The sequence below is a fragment of the Uloborus diversus genome, chromosome 3 (assembly GCF_026930045.1).
Source record: "Uloborus diversus isolate 005 chromosome 3, Udiv.v.3.1, whole genome shotgun sequence".
Classification (NCBI taxonomy): Eukaryota; Metazoa; Arthropoda; class Arachnida; order Araneae; family Uloboridae; genus Uloborus; species Uloborus diversus.
This window is the reverse complement of record NC_072733.1, coordinates 124981795-125001902: the sequence shown is the minus strand read 5'-3', so window position 1 is coordinate 125001902 and position 20108 is coordinate 124981795. Positions and strand designations below refer to the sequence as shown.

General features: G+C 35.1%; 1 protein-coding gene across 1 annotated transcript in view; it reads left to right on the top strand.

Annotated features, from left to right (window-relative positions):
* Positions 1 to 298: 298 nt before the first annotated feature.
* Positions 299 to 20108, top strand: part of LOC129218428 (SEC14-like protein 2) — a 116723-nt gene continuing 96913 nt past the window's right edge. The window contains exon 1 of the mRNA XM_054852686.1: positions 299 to 431. The gene's annotated coding sequence lies outside the window, so the exon portion shown is untranslated. The remainder of the gene's footprint in view (positions 432 to 20108) is intronic.

Sequence of the window (20108 nt, the reverse complement as noted above, 5' to 3'; positions counted from 1 at the left end):
TAGTAAACAAATTTTGAGAAATCTCTACCTTTTCTTTATCGCGAAACACGTCATGTCCGGTTTTGGTAGTTTATCAGTGGTAAGAAAAAGCAATTAACAACATCCGATATTTAGATGCTTTGATAGAGACGATGAAAACTATAACGGTAGTTTTTGAGACTGCAAAAAGAAAAAAACAAGAAAGAAGAATTCTTATTTCCAAAAGTTCTTAACGCAATGAAAATTTGCCGTGCCACGTTTGTTTTTTTAAATTGCTTAGTTGCGAAGGAAATTGTTTTAATGTTTTAGTCTTTAATGTCAAACAGGCAGGAAAGAAATTTCATGCAAGGTAGAATAAACTTACTCAGGGAAGATTTGAATTTGAAGAAATATTATTGAAGGGCAATGAATAGTTGTGAAGAAATCATTTCAAAAGAATCATCTTTAGACAGGTTTGTTATTAATATTCTAACAAATTTTGAAATCATTCTTTTTTAATTGGAAATTATGCTCATTATATAAATGTGTGAAAATGTGATATTTAAAACTGCATAGGTGGGTTCAAAGGTAAAATTTCAAACAATATGGAAATCCTTTATCAGATATTTCGGTACACTAACTTCCCACATTACTTTAATGATTTGAACGTAAAAACCTAAATTAAAAAAAAAATATTTAAATGATATATTTTAAAATAGAAAGGCACACACATCAATTAACCGATTTACTTTTATTTACCAATTTAATTACGGGATAGTTTCAATAACTGAGTATTGACAAATGTAGTGATTCAAAATTGTATTTCGGAACATTTAAAAGAGAATGATCACGAAAGAGTTTTTTCTTTCATTTTTCTACTTTTTTATATTTTAACGTAAGCATGAGAAATTTATACAAAGTTATAACATAATGATACAAAATATGACTTCGGAGTTCACATAATTTGGATTAATTTTTCCCTATTTCTTGCATGAGCTTTTTCTTCTGAAAATTTTGAGGGTCGACTAACAGTTGATTGTCATTATGTTTCATTCATAAAAAATGCTATCGTTATTTATAAAGCTTTTTCACTTAATAAACTTGCTAATTAAGTGACACTGGAATTTTTTTGTGAGTTGAGGAATCTAGTTGGTCTTTAGATTATAAAAGTTATAAATTGCTATATTTCGTAAAAATGAATTGCTTTAAATATCCATATTTTATCGCACTTTCAACATTTAAATTTCAAGTTTTAGTATTATACTTCTCATTTATGCTGTCAAATTCACTGAAAGTTTGGTAAGCTTTGATGGAAAATTTTGCGTGTTATGAGCCAAAATCCTTCAAATAAAATTCGTAGTTTTAAAAGAAATGCTTATATCTTCGTGAATATTAGTTTTACTTTCTCGAAAGAATGTAAAAAAAATGTACATAGTTATTCTCAGCTGTAAACGATGAATGATAATCAAAAAATATTTTTTTTTTTCAATTTGTTACTGATCTCCGAAACGCAAGGGTGATATAACTTTTATTGGAAAATAGCTGGAGCATATCTTTTATATGACAAAAGTTATTATGCAATTGATCGCTTATTTCTTGAGAAATCCTTAAAAATGTGAATTTTTGAAAGTGTCCAAGTATTTTTGGTCATCTAGTGTATGTGATTCTAGAATTTAGTGATGAGACTTTTTTTAAAAGCATTTTAAACGTTGTCTGCACGCTGTCTCTCATACTGACCATGATGTCTTTCCAAACCAAATTCTCTGATTTAATGCTTCTAATCTACTTAATGACGGATAGTTTTGGCATTCAGTTCCTCGCTTTTCTTTTGTCGATTTTTATTTTACAAAATCGAGCTGTTTCTGTTTACGTGTTAATGGTAAAATTTAATATTTGTCATAAATTATGTTCCATAGTAAAATTTCAATGTTTCATTAGCCAAATCTAAATATAAGCAAATTAAACACATTTTATTATGTGATTTGCCAAATGTTACTTTTTTACAAAGTTTCTTTTCTTATCTCATCGAGTAATCATCATTAACACAACAAATTCAGGGATCTGCGTGGCTATGTGGCAAGAACTTAGTTTCATATGCAGGAGGTCGCAGGTCTGATTCCCATCACTGCCCTCAGTGTTATTCCCTCTCTTTGGGCTGTACTTCTTTTCTGAGGTGTAATATTTGTAAATAAAAAGCGAAATCTAACTTGTCGAAGAATTAGCACCTAATCGCTCTGCAGTATTTATTAACTATAGACACGTAAACAAATATTGAATTCAAAAAAAAAAAAAAAAAATCAAACGTCACGTAGAAGAATGTGTGTCAGTGCCGAAACTAAGAATGGGTATATTTTAAACTAGTGGTACCCGCACGGCTTTTCCCGTAGTAGAAAATTAAAAGGTCATTTGGTTCGCCTGTGTATTTACAAATAATGGATGGTGAATTTCTCGCCAATTTGCTCGCCCATGTTACGGTTACACGTTAATTTGGCAATTTAATCGTCCATGTTATGATAATTTGCTCCGTAAAATGTTCTTAAAATTGGAATAGAAAAAGAGCAAAATCGAATTTTCGAAAAATCGCTTCGAGGTGCACGCTTCCATGCTACAAACTGATTTTGTGCCAAATTTCATGAAAATCGGCTGAACGGTCTAGGCGCTATGCGCGTTACAGAGATCCCGACTGGCAGAGATCCAGACAGAGAGACTTTCAGCTTTATTATTAGTAAAGAGTATTAGCGTTTGCTTGTATTACTGACAAATAAACATCATGCAAGCTCAAAGGGAAAATTTTGCTGAATGTAAAAAAAAAAATCAGGATATGACGTGAAAATAGTAGTAAAAACTGCCTCCAGTCATGAAAATGAATATAAAAATAAAAAAATCAAATATTCTTCTTGAAATTGTTCACTGTCATGCCATGATAGTGTTTTCTTTCATTTAATGCTATCCTGACATGCAAAATTTTACAGCATAAGGACAAACATTGCGTAATAATTATTAGACTCAGCGAGGGAAAATCCTCTCCGTCAACACAGTAAATCTTTACTTTGCGCTATTTTCAACTGACTTCACAATATCTTTCGAATACCAACCTTTCTAGAAACGTTCTAGATGAATTCATTTGCAATAATGTCTAGATCTATTTCCCTTTCCTTCTGGTGTGTATGTAGCGAGAGTAAAGACAAAAAGCCAATTAAGCCTAGAATACAGGAATCTTTCTTATTTAGAAACCTTATGCTGCAACTGGCGGAAAATCAACACATATATAGAATAATATTTTAGCATTCAGAGAACCGATGTATAATTTGACGAAAGCGATTGCACATTTTGACGTAATTGGTCTGCAATATTTAGATTTTTTTTTCTTTCTTTTTTTTCCGTGTTTTGGTCTCTGCAGGAGAGAAGCAATCTGTTTTTCGTAAGCAATGTGAAAAAGAAAGTCAAAGACGATCATTGTCCTTGCGGTTCACCCCAAGCAGCGTAAAAAATTTATACATTGCTTGGTTAACCTTGAAGGAGATCATTTAGGAGAAATTAAGAAAGAATCCCGAATCGTACCTACACACCAAGAATAGTTTATTTTATGGGGTTTCTTTGTCCAGGTGTCAGAAACAACAGACGGATTATTTTGCGCACACTGCTTAGAACAAAATACAAAGGGTAACTCTCGCGTTTGAAAATTATGATGCACTTTAATTTAAACAGATCTTGTATTTCAGTTTTAACCGACGTTGCACGGTCTATCTCGAAAGTAAAAGTTGTGTCAAGTGACGCATATTCAACAATCAGGCTAAAACAATAAAAAAATAATGTAGAAAGCAGCAATTATGCGACTCAAAATTTAAGCTTCTTTAGATGTTTTTCTAATTCCAAAAAAAAAAGAAAAAGAAAGCCTATGAATTCCTGAGCATCAAAGAACCTCTGTGCCAAACTTGGCAAAGATCTGACTTAAACTGGAATTATCTATAGGGAACATACTCAAACATGCACATTTATACATTACTATAGATTAATTTCTAAGTTATAATATATCTTTATTTTTTTTAAATTATTTTTACTTATTTATTTCTTTATTTATGGCTGCACGATAGTTCTTGTAAACAGAAGTTAGTAGTATAGACAGTGAAGTAAAATGGATAGTGTTATACAAAATGGGTATATTAACAAAGATTTCCTTCGAAACACAAATCAACTTTGAAAGGTATTTTGACTCATAAATATAGTTTCAGACATTCATTAGCATCAATTATTTTTCTTAATGAAACAAAAACTTTTGATCTGGTAAAATACGTAAAATTCTTTTTTGCGTACTCTTTTAAAAGTTTTTTTTTTTTTAAGAAAGAATAAAGAATGAATGCATAAAGAAGACATAATGTATTGTGAAAATATCGTTAAAGTCAACGAAACGAGCTGATGTGTGCATCACATGACATCCTTTTACTCCAATTTAATGTCATTTTCCCATTATTGGCAATTTTAATGTGATTCAATAGTTTACTCTCTAAATATCACCAACAGTGGCCAAATCGATCCCAGATTTTTTTTAAAAAAAATCGCCAAATTTATCGCCAAGTTGTTGATAAAACTTGGCGACCAAAAGACTGGCGATAGATCGCCAAGTGTCCACCAAATTATAACACCACTTGAATTTACATCGAAATTAACAATGATTTCCCTCCAAAAAGGGGCAAAAGATCCCCTTAGAAACACCCGAATGCAACCAAAAGGGAACAACTAGACCCCACTAGGAATCCACGTACCAAATTTAAACTTTCTAGGACATACCGCTTTTGAGTTTTGCGACATACATACAGACGTCGCGAGAAAACTCGTTGAATTAACTCGGGGATCGTCAAAATGGATATTTCGGGTGTCTGTACGTTCCTAGGCATATATCCACGTGTGGTCGAGTCGAAAAAAAAAAAAAACCAACATTCATTCGGGGGTGAGAAAAATAGAAATTAAGGTCGATTTTTGAGTGAAAATTTTTTCGTGAATACAATACTTCCTTTTTGTAAAAGGAAGAAAAAAATGAACAAAAAAAAAATAAAGAAAGTTAATAAGCATTAAAGAAATAAAAGTAGGGTAGGGGAATGTAGGGCTAGAAGTTCCGTTTTTTAAACACGCTCAAAATTTGTTATGAAAACGTAGTTCTAGAATTATTATTCTGAGATTAAATAGAGTAAAAATATGCCCTTTGATGTAACAACTGTTTTTTGTGTAGTATTTCGTACGATTTTTACTTCCTTTTACAAAAAAGGAAGTATTGTATTCGCGAAAAAATTTTCACTCAAAAATCGGCCTCAATTTCCATTTTTCTCACCCCCGAATGAATGTTGAGTTTTTTTCGACCCGATCACACGTGGATATATGCCTAAGAACGTACAGACACCCGAAATATCCATTTTGACGGCCCCCGAGTTAATTACAACGAATTTTCTCGTGACGTCCGTATGTATGTGCGTATGTGTGTTTATGTGTATTTCGCATAACTCAAAAACGGTATGTCCTAGAAAGTTGAAATTTGGTACGTAGACTCCTAGTGGGAACTAGTTGTGCACTTTCCGTTTTGGTTGCATTCGAATGTTCCTAAGGGGGTCTTTTGCTTCTTTTTGGGGAGAAATCATTGTTAATTTCGATGTAAACTGAAGTTGTGTTATAATTTGTCGGATACTTGGCGATATATCGCCTGTCTTTTGGTCGCCAAGTTTTGTCGCCAACTAGGCGACAAATTTGGCGATTTTTTTTCTCTTTTTTAAAAATTTGGTTTCAATTTGTCCACTGTGGGTGATATTTAGAGAGTAAACAATTGAATCACATTAAAATTGCCAATAATGGGGAAATGACATTAAATTGGAGTAAAAGGAAGTCATGTGATGCACACATCAGCTCGTTTTATAATTAATTTTATAGTACCAAAAGTCGAGAAGGAACAACGTGCCCGTTCTTCGGTTAGTAGTTCCGCGAGTGAGGCAAGTTGTTCCGATATGAACACGACGATGTTAAACGATGATGATTTCGAGATGAACATTGTTTCAAGACAAGTAATTTGTTAAAGTTTTAATTTGTTATTTAAAAAAATGTCTATAAAAAACAAGTGTTTATTTAAAGATTTATAATCGATATCGTCCAAATAATCAAATGTTTTTCTTAATTTTAAAAATAACTTATTTTACATTTTAGAATTGATAATTTGTGCTTAAAGATTCAATTATTACCCTTTAAGTGTAAATACATATATTAAGGCACAGTTAATAAGTATGGTAATACATTACAATACATTAACATAGTAAAATATAGGAGGAATAGAAAAAAATGTAGTAAAATGAAATAAAATATTTAACAGTTTCTGTCGTTAATATGCTACAACTAGTTCAGTCTGCAACCATAACAGAAAACCATCTTTGATCGTAACTGATACGATACTTCACAGACGATCCATAAACGAGGTTAGTGTAAATGATAACAATGAATTCCAATTACTCATGGGCGGATATTGTTTTTGCGGATTTGTTTATTTATTGTTTGTTTATTTATTTTTGCGTTTTTAAATTACTGAATATGTCTAGAAAATACTCATTTTAACTTATCCTGACCAAGATCTATTTTTAGACATCCCAATTTCTTTCTTTCCTTTTTTTTTTTACCAAAGACATCAAACTCTCCTCGGTCACCGAAACCTGACTAGTTGAAACCCGATTTTTACATCCAAACTCTATATGCCTGTAAACGAGTGACGGAGCCAGTTTTGCTAGAAAAAATTCTTCTGCTTTACACGTTTTTTGCGTAACCTAAGTTGATTTGATTTGTTTGATCTGTTTGCAGGATTTTCTGTTTCCGTTTGCAGTAATGAGCAATTTTTTTTTTTTTTGAATTTACGTACATTTTCTACATAGTACAGTTGTCACATTTAGTGTTACTAGTTTAATCGTTGGTCTCTAGAATCCTTTTGTAAGTTTGAATGTATGTCAGTGTTCTTGATTTTCCTTTGCTCTTGTATGTACTAGTGTTGTTTTCCTTACCTATTGTGTAACATCAAACAAATATCCGCGAAATTCGCTTATCCGCGATTATCGTGGAACCCTATTCCGCAGATAACCAAGATTTTATTGTACATGCAATATTTTAGAATGCACAACAGATATTTGCATAAAAACACCAAAGAACTAAACTCTATCATTTAAATTTCGTGAAATAGACCAAAAAGATCGAAAACGAAAATATTTTCAAAAGTAGATCAGTGATACACGTGCTCAGCTTTTAATATACCGGACGCCACTGACCTGGCTAATATGACTGTCATTGGTGCGCTGCAACATTCCATTTTACCAAGTATTTACAAAATACATTTATCTTTTTTCTTCATTTAGCTATTTCAAAGGGAACAACTTACCCGCGGAACTTTTAACCCAGCCCTCCCCTACTAAGATGGGAACATATTGGTCTATGTGTCTCCTCCTAAAAGCATTTGAGGGTACAGTCGGATTCGAACAAACCATTTTTACTTCCTTTTCAAAAAAGGAAGTATTGTATTCGCGAAAAAAAATTTCACTCAAAATTCGGCCTTAATTTCCATTTTGATCACTCCCGAATTAATGTTGAGTTTTTTTTTCGACCCGACCACACGTGGATATATGCCTAGAAACGTACAGACACCCGAAATATCCATTTTGACGACCCCCGAGTTAATTACAACGAATTTTCTCGTGACGTCCGTTCGTACGTATGTATGTGCGTATGTGTGTATGTGTCTCGCATAATTCAAAAACGGTATGTCCTAGAAAGTTGAAATTTGGCACGTAGACTCCTAGTGGGGTCTAGTTGTGCACCTTCTCTTGTGGTTGCATTCGGATGTTCTTAAGGGGGTCTTTTGCCCCTTTTTAGGGGGAAATCATTGTTAATTTCGATGTAAACTCAAGTGGTGTTATAATTTGTCGGACACTTGGCGATATATCGCCAGTCTTTTGGTCGCCAAGTTTTATCGCCAACTTGGCGACAAATTTGGCGATTTTTTTTTTTTAAATTTGGTTTCACTTTGGCCACTGTTGGTGATATTTAGAGAGTAAACAATTGAATCACATTAAAATTGCCAAAAATGTGGAAATGATATTAAATTGGAGTAAAAGGAATCATGTGATGCACACATCAGCTCGTTGTTCATAAGATCTTGGTCATCACACGGTCTCGTGGAAACCGCATTCCCATACTTGATTTTCTGATTTGAACAATTTTTCGGTCGATTTTGAAAAGTTAAATTATATATTTAGTCCAAATCTATTTTATTTTGGCTGTTCAGCCGAATTAAAATCAAATTAATTCAATGTGCAAGATTTTGTTTTTAATAATAATGAATACTGATCTTATCTTTATTTTACCCAATAAATTTAAATATTGCGCTAGTTCATAGGACTCGACCGATGCATCGGCTTAGCCGATGCATCGGCGCCGATGGTTCAACAATTTAGCCATCGGCATCGGCATCGGCGGCCGATGCTAACTTGCAGAAAACATCGGCCCATCGGCCTCAAAAAACATCGAAAAGCCGATAGAATTGGCCGATGTTTTTGAAAAAAAAGGACTTTAAGGACCTTTGTTGTTTTACTTTTTAATACAAAGTAAAGGGAGTTATTATTTTCATATAAAATTGTTTACTTAAATTTCAGTATGAATTTCTATTTTAGTCACCCCTGAAAGAGTTTTTAATACTGCAGTTCAGGTACTAAACAAGTTAATTATCGCGTTGTTTCTTGCGGCTGGATGTACGTATGTATCTCTCATAAGTCATACCTCAAAAATGGTAAGGCTAGATTTTCGCATGTGGAGTGTGCGTACGTTCCAGTTGTGCACTTCCCTTTTTGTTTTTGATCGGGTGATCGGGTGTTCAAAAAAGGCTATTTACTCATTTTTTTATGGCTATTAATTACTTATTGGAATGTAAAACTTATATAGCGTATCAGACTGAAGATCATTTGGTGATATATTGCCGAATTGGAGACTATGGAAACAAATATGAGATGGCGAAACCGGTTTTGTTTCATTATGCTAGATTTCCGTTGAACCGACGGTAATTTCTAATTTTTCGATGTTTGTAATATGAATCACAGTAATGCAGTCTTTTCTGTATCGCTTCGGCGGAGCTACAAGTTGGAGACCCGTCGAAATACATTTTGGGGTCCTATTTCTCTATCACAGAAGTTGTAAAACATTTATCATAAGCATTTTTGTAACTCCTACGGTGCCCCTATGGTTATGGGGCCTCTCGCGCAATTGCAACATTTGCTATATTTTAAATCCGCCACTGCACGTCAAAACAAACACGGGTGCAAATTTTAAAAGGGTTTTTCTGCTCAATGTTTATGATTGTTTTGAACTCTATTTTTTACGACTATTTTTTGTATTTCTGAGAATACCTGCGTGCCCCTCCTCCCACTCCCTCAATTTCTGAAATTAAACTCTAGTTGTACTTCTTAGTTGTTTAAAACTAACACCATTCACAAAGTTAGAGATTTTTTGTTCAAGCTTTATCTATTGGTTTAGGAAGAATTTAGAGCATTAATGTAAGAAATTGATTAAAGACGTTTTGAATGGTGACATAATTCGGAAATCAAAGGAACTTTTGAATTTTTTCTTCGGAAGTGCTGAAGTAGATTCCGAAACTCTTCCGAGGCGTTGGTGGTAGCGGTTCTGTACTAAAAAAAATGAGACCGAAGTTGGGACCGTAGTTTCATGTCGTGAGTTACTTCTAAATCAAAGGGTGATGCCCCTAACCCACCCTCGTCGTTTCAAGCATTTCTTAAACATTTAGCGATTATTTATTTTGGTCAAGAAATGTCATTTTGCGTATTTCTTATACTTGTTTCACCTATATTTCGTAATGCGCTATCTTTTTGGCATCATTAATAGCGATCGATTTTTTTTTTCTGTTGTAAGTAACTATTTTTATGTATTTATATAAAATCAATGAATAAGTTATTTTCGTTTTCATCATATTTTTAATAATATGTTATAGAAAAGTTTCAAGGATTTTCATTATGATATTTTTAAATTTCAGAAAATTATTGTTAAATTGGAAAATATAATTTGAACTTGTTTGTAGTGCTTCATAAAAGATTAAACAATCAAATTGCTCAATATTACGTGTGCAAACATCAGATCAAGTAGTATATGTATTTAGTTATTAACTTGGTGTAAATATTGAGTTTGTTTATTGTAGCTGCGTTTTAAGAACCTCGCTCTTTTCATGGCTATTCCTATTTTCCGCAAAATTTATGTCACTGTTATAGTTTTTATGAAAAATGCAAACTTTTCTATTAATAAATTTTAAATAAGTATAAAAGTATTCCTATTATGATTTAATATTGTAATTTATCTGTTACCTTTTTTGTTTAATTTGATGACTAAAAAATGTCTACGTGCAACCTTTCCACTTTAATTGCGTAATCTATTGGCGGTTTCATAGTTTTATTAATTTTTTTGAATGATTAAACAACATAATTTAATGTTTTTTATGTTTAGTGTACCTAAATCCATACATTATTACAATATTACTGAAATCGTAGTTATATGTTCAATTAAAAAAACAAATCAATTGGTTACTAAACAGTCTCTTTGTTTTTCTTCCTTTTTTTTGAGTAATCACGATTGCTTATTGTTCTCATTTGACTGTTTTTGGCGTTGCGCTGATTTTTCCCATCGCCACCCTCCGCACCATCACCGTGGACCGGCTGGCTCCTCGCGATGCTGCTCCTATAGCGAAAGCCGTCTCCAGGTTGCATCCATGTCCTACACACACGCGCATACATAAACAACTACACACACACACAAACACATACACACACAAACACACATACAAACACTTACACACACGCATAAATACAGACACCCACACATACACAACTACCCACACATTCATGCATGCACACAGACACAAATGCATATGCCTACACACACATACACATACCCCCCCACACACATTCATACACACACATACACATAACCCGTACACACAAACACACACGCCTACATACACACACTCGTGATTGCGAAAAACATAATTTGAATTCAAGTGGTCAAAATTCAAATTAATTTTTTAATTATTTATTTATTATTTTTTTTTTTTGGTTCTTATTCTTTGTCTTCCATCATACAGCAGTCAAAAAAGAAGAAGCATAACTACACCCTATACAGATTGTACGTAGTACGATCCTTCACATTACCGAAGTACATCCACCTTCAAAAGGTCACCTTGAGGGACTATGTACTACTTCTGCCAGTGTTCAGATAACTTTTGGAAACACTCCTGGAAGCCATTTTTTGCTACCTTCTGTGATGCAGCTTTATCTTCTCTTAATGAAAGAAAGCGGCGTCCATGCAATTTTTTTTTTGCAGGGAACAGGTAAAAGTCGCACGGAGCTAAGTCCGATAAAACGTTATGTTATTTGTTTGTCATATCAGAGTATTGACCAATCGAACCGTGCATCCTCAACATGAAAGTCGCCTTCTTCCCCACGATGAAGTTAAAGCAGCAGCGCAAGAGGTTGCGATAAATGTCTTCCAGGAGTCCTTCTAAAAGCTATACGAACGTTGGCAGAAGTGCATAGTCGTTCAAGGTGACCATTTTGCAGATATACGTACTGCGGTAATGTGAACAATTCAGGGTAAGGTTTTATACAACTTGTCCTCGAACTTTTAGATCATACTACATACGTATGAGTTTTCAATTTACTTTTTCATAACGTTTTTGAGTGGCGCAAGTTTACGCGCATGGAGCCATCACAAGAGAAATTGCGATAATTAACTAAGGAAAAGTTCAAAATGGATATTTCGTTCATCAATATGTTCTTAGGTACATATGCATGTACAGATGTGCCGAAAAAACTTGTAAAGTTTAAATTGGGTGATCGTAAAATAGAAATTTATGTCGAAATCTGATTTTTTTTTTTTTTTTTTTTTTGTGTGATTACAATTCCTTATTCGTAGAAAGGAAGTAAGGTGAATTGAATCAATGATCCTTTAAATTCCTGACAATCTTATCAATTTATTTCTGTTAGATTTTTTTGAGCAATCACGATTGCTCATTGTTCTCATTTGACTGCCCTTGACGTTACGCTGAGTTTATTTACCCCCCCCCCGCCTCCATCTGCAGCACTCCCGCTCACCGTCCTCCGCAGGCGCAGCTTCTCCGATCCTGAACAATGTCCCCCGAAATCCGCTTCTCCTGGTCGGTGGCGTCCATGTCCTACATACGCTCATACACACACAAACACACACACGCCTATGTACATGTCCATGCACACACAGGCCTACACATGAAAAGACTTACACACACACACACACGCCTACGTGTATGCACAGGTCTGCGCACACACAAGCCTAAACATTCATGCGCGCCTACACACGCACAACTATACGCACGTAACCGCCCAAGAGAATGGCAGGTTTGAGGGGACAGGAGCAGTTTCTAGAAACTAACTCCAATGAGTAGCGTCCTGTCGCAACTCGTGATTGCGAAAAACATAATTTGAATTAAAAATATCAGAATTCAAATTATTATTTTTTTTACCTTTTTTTTTTTTGCCATCGGCCATCGGCCATCGGCCATTTGGAGAAAAACATCGGCCATCGGCCATCTTTGAACAATCGGCATCGGCCCATCGGCCAAAAGATGCCATCGGTCGAGCCCTACTAGTTCATTTTGTTTTAGAAACGCTAAAAGGAAAAAGTATAGAAGTTTTTCTTATTACTGCAGAAGAGAAGCAAAATGATTAAAAAAACACATTGCTGGATGAGAACAAAAGATTTTTTTTAAATAATAATAAGCACAGTAGGAGAACTTCTATGAAAGAAACAATGTATGTATTTATTTTGTAAAATACCGTCGAACTCGCTTACAACGAACGCGAAGGGATCGAAATATTTGCTCGTCATAACGGAATGCTCGTAAAAGCAGACTCGTGCAAAAAAGCATAAAAAAATTTTCATGCTTTCTTTGTTATTTTTATATTTCTATACAGTACTAAAGAAGTTGGTTATTTTATTTGAACTGTCTTATTGTCTCTTATCGTCATTTGCATTTGTGGCGTCAAAATACACTGCTCAAAACAATTAGGGGAGCAATCAAAAATGTGAAGAAAACCGTGCGAGACAGCCACATATTGGCAAACAATGGATAGTACACACGTATCAATGCGCAATACAGAAAAAAAAGGTAAAAAAAAATGGAATTACGCTTTAGTTCTTGGAAAATATGGACAAAAACATGAATAGATTATCTAGGGCAACAATTTGGCTATATGAAAACGATGAAAAAATATACTGTTTAGACATGATGCATAAGTTTTAATAGGGAGTATGGTCTCCTCGAACAGCTAAGACTGCTGCACACCTGTTTACTATGGGTGCGATGAGGTTTTTGATCTGACTGTGGAGAATACTGTTCCACTCCTCAAGAAGTGAAATCTCCAAGTCTCGAACAGTAACAGGCGGCCTTGGTCGCGCAGAATTCGTCCTCTGAGCATGTCCCAAACATGCTCGACTGGATTCAGGTCAGGAGAGCACGCTGGCCAATCCATACACTGTATTGTTTCAGTTTGAAACATGTTCTCCACCAGATGATCTCTATGCGGTCGGGCAATATCATCCTGGAAAACAAAGGAATTTCCAATGGCTCCAGCGTAAGGGATGACATAACGTCACAGTATCTCGTCTGCATACCTTTGGACCGTCAAAGTGCCATTCCGAAAGATATGCAGGTCCGTACGTCCGCCTATGCTGATTCCACCCCATACCATCCAACCAACTCATCTGTATTGTGACCTTTCACGAATGAATGCCGGGTCATTTCGAGTGACCCCGTACCTCCATACCAGAACACGTCGGATGTCGCACTCCAGACTGATTTGGGACTCATCTGTAAATAACACTTGGCTCCAATCATGTTGCTCCCAATCTCGATGTTCAGCAGCCCATCTTCTTCGGTTCGCACGATGGCGTGGGGTCAACGGAATGCAGACCATTGACCTATGTGCATAGTGCCCTCCCTCATGAAGCCAATTACGTACTGCTTGGCTTGACATCCTTCGTCCTGTTGCCAAGAGCAACTGTCTTTGCAGCTGTGTAGCATTCTCTGTTCTGTTTGGACAGGCTGTTAACAGTATATACCGGTCATCAGTTGCTGTACTGGCTTGTGCCCGACCTTGCCCTCGTCGACGTCTAACATTTCCTGTCTCTTGGAATCGATTCTACAGCCTTGCAACAACACTTCTGGAGACTCCAACAGTGTCTGCGATACTACGTTATGTTTGCCCAGATTCCAGTTTGCCTATGACACGCCATGTCATGGATTCCGGTAAATCACATTGTTGAGACAACCTCAATTAACCTTGTCTAAGAAAAAATACTGCGTAATCAAATTCCACAGTTACGGCAATAAAACAGACTTTTCTACAACATCCCGATTTCTGCCCTTATCTCCTTTTTCTGGTTTTTGACGTCATGAACTATGATTTGCATATAAAGTTTTCTTCTTCCGTTTTCTGGTAGGATTTAAATTATGGATTATTCATTGTATGTTACTTATTAATATGCATCTTTGCGTAATTTTGTTAAAACCATGTGCTCCCCTTATTGTTTTGAGCAGTGTAGTTTGAAGTTTTTCTGCACTTCGATTTCGATTCACAACTGACTACAACTGTATTTATGTCGAGGACTGCAAACTAAGTACCTTGCCTCCATTATTTTTTATACCGATAGATGGCAGCACCATCACCGGATCGAACAGTTAATCAGAATTTAGAACTAGACCAGGAGCTAATAGCTACCTGGTGCTAGCACCCCCCCCAGAGGTATCGTTTCACTTAGAGGACATTGAGACCACGAGCATATTTAACGTCTCCCAGTCCCTTTTAATGACGACGGTGGATCTTCGACTATCGAGGTTCGAACTCAGGACCCTCTTGCTCCGAATCCGACACTCTACCGATCGGGCTACCACGGCCCCTTTTCTGCACTTTAGAAGCCAAGTATATCGAGGGCTATTTAACTCTTCTTTTTCATAATGGTGGTCGCTTTAATTTATTTTTTCTCTGTTGTCTTTTAGCTAAAATATCCACGGAAGTATATCTCGTGAGATATCATTTCTTTAACAAATGTATAATTTTTAAATACTCCTCTACTCCATGAATATCAAAAAAAAAAGTGCCGTGTCATCACTCGTTATCATGATTTACAGTGGCGGTAAAAAAAATTGCATCACCCGCGAAATCCAAATATTTTTAGCATTTATAAGTAATTATGAAATATTTATCGGTTCTTGCATCATATAACAAGAATTAGCATCGGTACATGACGCAAGCTATTGCGTAAGATTGCATCATCTGTATAAAAAAACCGGAAGCACATTAAGAAAGAGAGAGCAGTGATCGTCCACGAATATCCAATGCAGCGCAGGACAGGTATTTGATACGACTCAGTCTTCGGAACAGACAATCATCTTCCACAGACCTTAGAACAGCATGGGAAAACGAATCGGGTGTTCACGCATCAACGTCTACTGTACGAAAACGACTGCGTGGTGCGGGTTTGGTGGTACGTCGCCCACGAAAAAAGCCATTGTTGACCAAAAAAAGGAGGAAACAGCGTCTAGACCGGGCAAAAGCTCACCAAGGGTGGACTGTCGATCCGACGGACAGCACATAGACGCCGCAAAGGAGAGGAATATCATCCCGACTGCATTCAACATACAGTCAGGCATCCCGTGTCCGAGATGATTTGGGGATGTATTTCTGATCAAGGAGTTAGGTGGCTTCACTTTGTGGAAGGAACAGTAAACGCTCAGGGGTATATTGGCATTTCGGAGGAGAAATTGCTTCCTACTATCCAGGATTACTTTACTTCAGTTCCAAACCTCATTTTCCAGGATGATTCTCCTCCGTGCCATAGAGCAAAACTGGTAACAATTTAAAAACTTTTATCCTGCCATTAGGCTTAAATTGACACAGGGTTAAGTATTTTTTTTTCTCTAAACTCACACGCAGGCTCAGAAATGGAAAAATGAGCATAGGGTCAGCAGTTTGCCTTGGCTCGGAAACAGCCTTGATCTAAATCCGATCGAAAATTGTTGGAAGAGAATGGGTGTAGAAGTGATGAAACATAAGCCAGCATCACTTGCAAAACTCCGGGAATCAATATTTCGTGTCTGGCACCATGAACTCAGTAAAGAATACACTCATCCGTCCAATGCCTCGTAGATGTCAAGCTGTCATTAAAGCTAGAGGAGCACCAACAAAATATTAGGTTATATTTTATGATGTTCAAACATTTCCATGTTACATTTGTTTATTTTTGAACAGAGTGTTACAATTAAAAGCTTTACTTACTTTTTCGTCGTCCACTTTGCAACGTGGATGCACTTCACATTGTACTTGTTACAGTTTTGACCATGTATTTCCATAAATAAAGTAAACAGTTATCGGATTCCTGCTGTTAAATGTTTATTTCATAAGTTTTGCAGAATTTCACATACATTCATCGTCAATTGGTCGACCAAAACTTCTCACATATCCCATTGCTGTGAAAATGCGAGGGTGGTGCAATTTTTTTTTACCAGTACTGTATATCTTATCTCTTGCTTTCGGTTGAATTCAAAATATTAATGGAGTTTTTCCAAAAATAGAATAGGGGAAGCTGCTGTACCCACGGAAAAAAATTAACTTTTCAATTTTTGCTGGTCTCTGGGAATGGATAATCGATCGGAAACAATTTCTGGCAGAATCTACAACTTATCATCTAATTTGGCAATTTTTGTGAGGTGAAAATCTCAAAGCTTTCAACGTCAAAAAAATTTCCTTAAAAACCATCTTTTTTGTCTGTGGGTGCAACAACCCGTTCACCCGTGAACAGGTGCCTTTGTACTCATGGACATATAAAAAAATAATATATAAATAGGTCTGAGGAACTCAATTATACTCAATACATTTTCATAAGCCATTTTCTATTGAAATTCTTCAAACATCCATTGAAAATAACATTAAAATCTCCAACAGAAAATTAATTGAATGTTTTTTCCCTTTTTTAACTTTCCTTAATCTTTAACATCAGTGAACTCTTTAAAAAAGTTACTAGTCTTAAGAGAGTTAATGATGTTATGAATAATTAATATGTTTTTAAACAAAAAATAACTAGATTCATGATAGTATGGCTCTCTATGTATCTACATAACAACTTCCATTTATATGCAAATTGAAACCTTTAACCAAAATTAACCCACCACAAAAAACTCAGTTTAGATTAAACAAACAAAAATCTAGAAAAGTTGACTTCAAATGAAAACAGGTGGGATTGAAGGCCTGTAGATCCTACAACAGGTAGGGGTTACTTCAACACCAATATAATATCTATAACTTCAAGCCCTACTTCAAATTCATCATCATTGTTAAAAGCAAATTTCGGACGTTGATGACAAGGCACCATTTTGAGGTAATTCACATTGTAAGAAGACTCATGTGTGACCCAAGGAGACTAAATATTGCTGCCCGTGGGTACACATAGTTGTGTGTCCTTGGGTACTGAGGAATGTCATTTTGGTTTTGCAAGGTAGTCACATCGACAGGACCACAGTTTTACAACATTAAAAATCAGAAACAAAACCTTCAAAATATAGGGAATCATGATACTTACAACAAAAATGAATAATACAATCCATGACGGACGAAAGAAAAGAAATTGCTCATTTTCTTTTTCTTAGACCTTACTAAAACCAAAAAAATGTGATAGAATCTTAAATGTTCGTTCGATGGCGTTGAAACTTCCTAGGGTACTGGAGAGGAGTGTGATACACACGTTGAACCCCAATTAGGATCTCTCTCGACGATACCCGGAATTTCCCGACCAACGTCCGTAGGTACAACCGTCCGTGGATACAGCATCTTCACCTAATCTCTTCTTAGGAGGAAATCAACACACATTTTATGAATAACAAAAATATTGCTAGCTTTAAGCTTTGTTTGCTCGTCAAAAGCGAGTTTAGTTCACATTGACTTTGTACCACTCAAATCTTTTTGATTTCCCTCCGAGTTCTCTTTAAAACAGGGTTCGCTGTAAGCAAGTTCGAATGTATGCGTAAAAAGTATTTTTGTTTCTAAAATAACCAAAACAGTTGCAGATATTCATTTATAAAGCTATACGAGAAAATATGTGGTAAAGAAATTATTTTGAAAATTAAAAAAGTAAAAAATCATGATTTTACTACCACTTTAAGTACCAAGGCTAGCAAACAGGTGTTGACGAAAGCAAACAAACATTATTTCTTTCACAGAAGTCTAAAATACCTATTGTGTTTATGCATGGTTTCTTTAAGCGCATCGAGGTGGAACATTGTTTTCGTTGATTAACCTTCTCTTTGCTTTTCCTTACATTTTATGCGCTTTATCATTGGAAAAGTAAGTAAAATTAGGTTAAGGATATACTATAGGGAAAAATTTGACTTTCAAGATTTTCAGTATTTGAAAATCTATTCGACACGTGCGTACATTTTTACAATCAGGAACTATTTGTTTACATCTTTAACGCTGCAATGAAGAATGAAAGAAAGCATCTTATTCAACCCCCTTTATTTCCTTAAGTACTGTGAAAAAAATTCATCACAAGGCTCCTATTTTTGTCTGATAGAAAACTCTTTTTTTTTTTTTAAGGACGTTGTTTAAAACTTTCCAAATAGTTATTTTGGAGATTCGATAGAAATGAAGCAAAACTTTTGAATGAATTTCAAAAAATTAAATCGGATTGTCGAATTTTCTATTTTTAATGTATTCGTTACAGTTATGGCGTAAGTCTTAGCATCAGAGGCGTGCACGGGAGGGGGATAAGGGGCACTGTTGGTCCGGACCCGAGCCTGAAGGGAGCCCGATATTTTAAAAATGAGGGGCGAATTATATGTAAAGACCAAGGGATACAGAATATGGAGGGGAGCCCGTAAAAGTCATTTGTGACGAGCCCCAAAGTTTCTGTGCACGGCCCGGATTAGAATCATTTAGATTTCTTAGACACAAGAAGTTAACATAAAAATGTTTTGATTAAACATCACTATTGGAGTTTTCGTTTGGAACAATTATTTTTTTAAGTGTAAAAATTGAGAGAAAGTTAATCTTTTTTTAATATTATTTGTTCATTTCAAACTGTCCAATCGGTCTTCAAATATCTCTTAAATGTTATGTATTATTAAAAGCAGTTATGGTGTTTCGAAATTCTCTCAAAAGAACCATTGTAATCAGTAATGTGTAACACTGCCGTCTCGTGTCAAACAGTAACGTTTGCACTAGTTACACCATTTTCAAACCGTAGTTCATTTAACTGTTTAACTGCGTGATGCCCCTTTTTAAGTAATTGAAAATAATGAGCTTAATCATTTGAGCTCCAAAAACTTGACGATGCATTCCTTGTTGAATTTTTTCCGTAAAGAAGGACTTGTGGAAAAAATAAAGAGCTAAGCAACCATTTGCCATCAGACTGCAAAATGTTAATAATTTTTATTTCATTTTACAAGCAACTTGTTGTAAATTGTATCTCCATAAATGCTAAGAAAAAGGAAACTATTAAGTTTCTCATTATACTTGTAGTAAAATGTCTGCCCATTAAAGATACTTCGAAACTTCTTAAATACCAAAATGAACATTTTTTTCTGAAAAAAGATAAAAGTTTTCAATGCGTTTAATGAAAGAAATGATGAGCAGAAATTTTGAGCACATGCAGGAAAAAAAAGTAGTTACAAAGAAATTTGTATTTTTGCCACTCGAGTTGTCAGTTTGTTAAAATTGTTTGACTCAATTTGGAAACGTCGTGTACAATAATTTCAGTATATATTTTTTTTTCTGTCAAAATAGGAGAATATTTTTTTCTAAAACATAAATTTGTTGCATTAGTGAAAATTCATACTTTGCAGATGTTTTCTTTTTATTTTGGTAAGATGATGGAATTACAAATATACATGTATGTTGTAAAAAAACAGTCGGAAACTTTGTACTATGGAATGAGTAAAAATGACTACAACGTGCATAAAGTACAAAGTAGTATAAAAGAGTTAAAAACTCAGCAAACAGCTGTTTCGGGGCTGTCATATGCACGCCCCTTCATCAGTGCAAAAAAGAAGAACT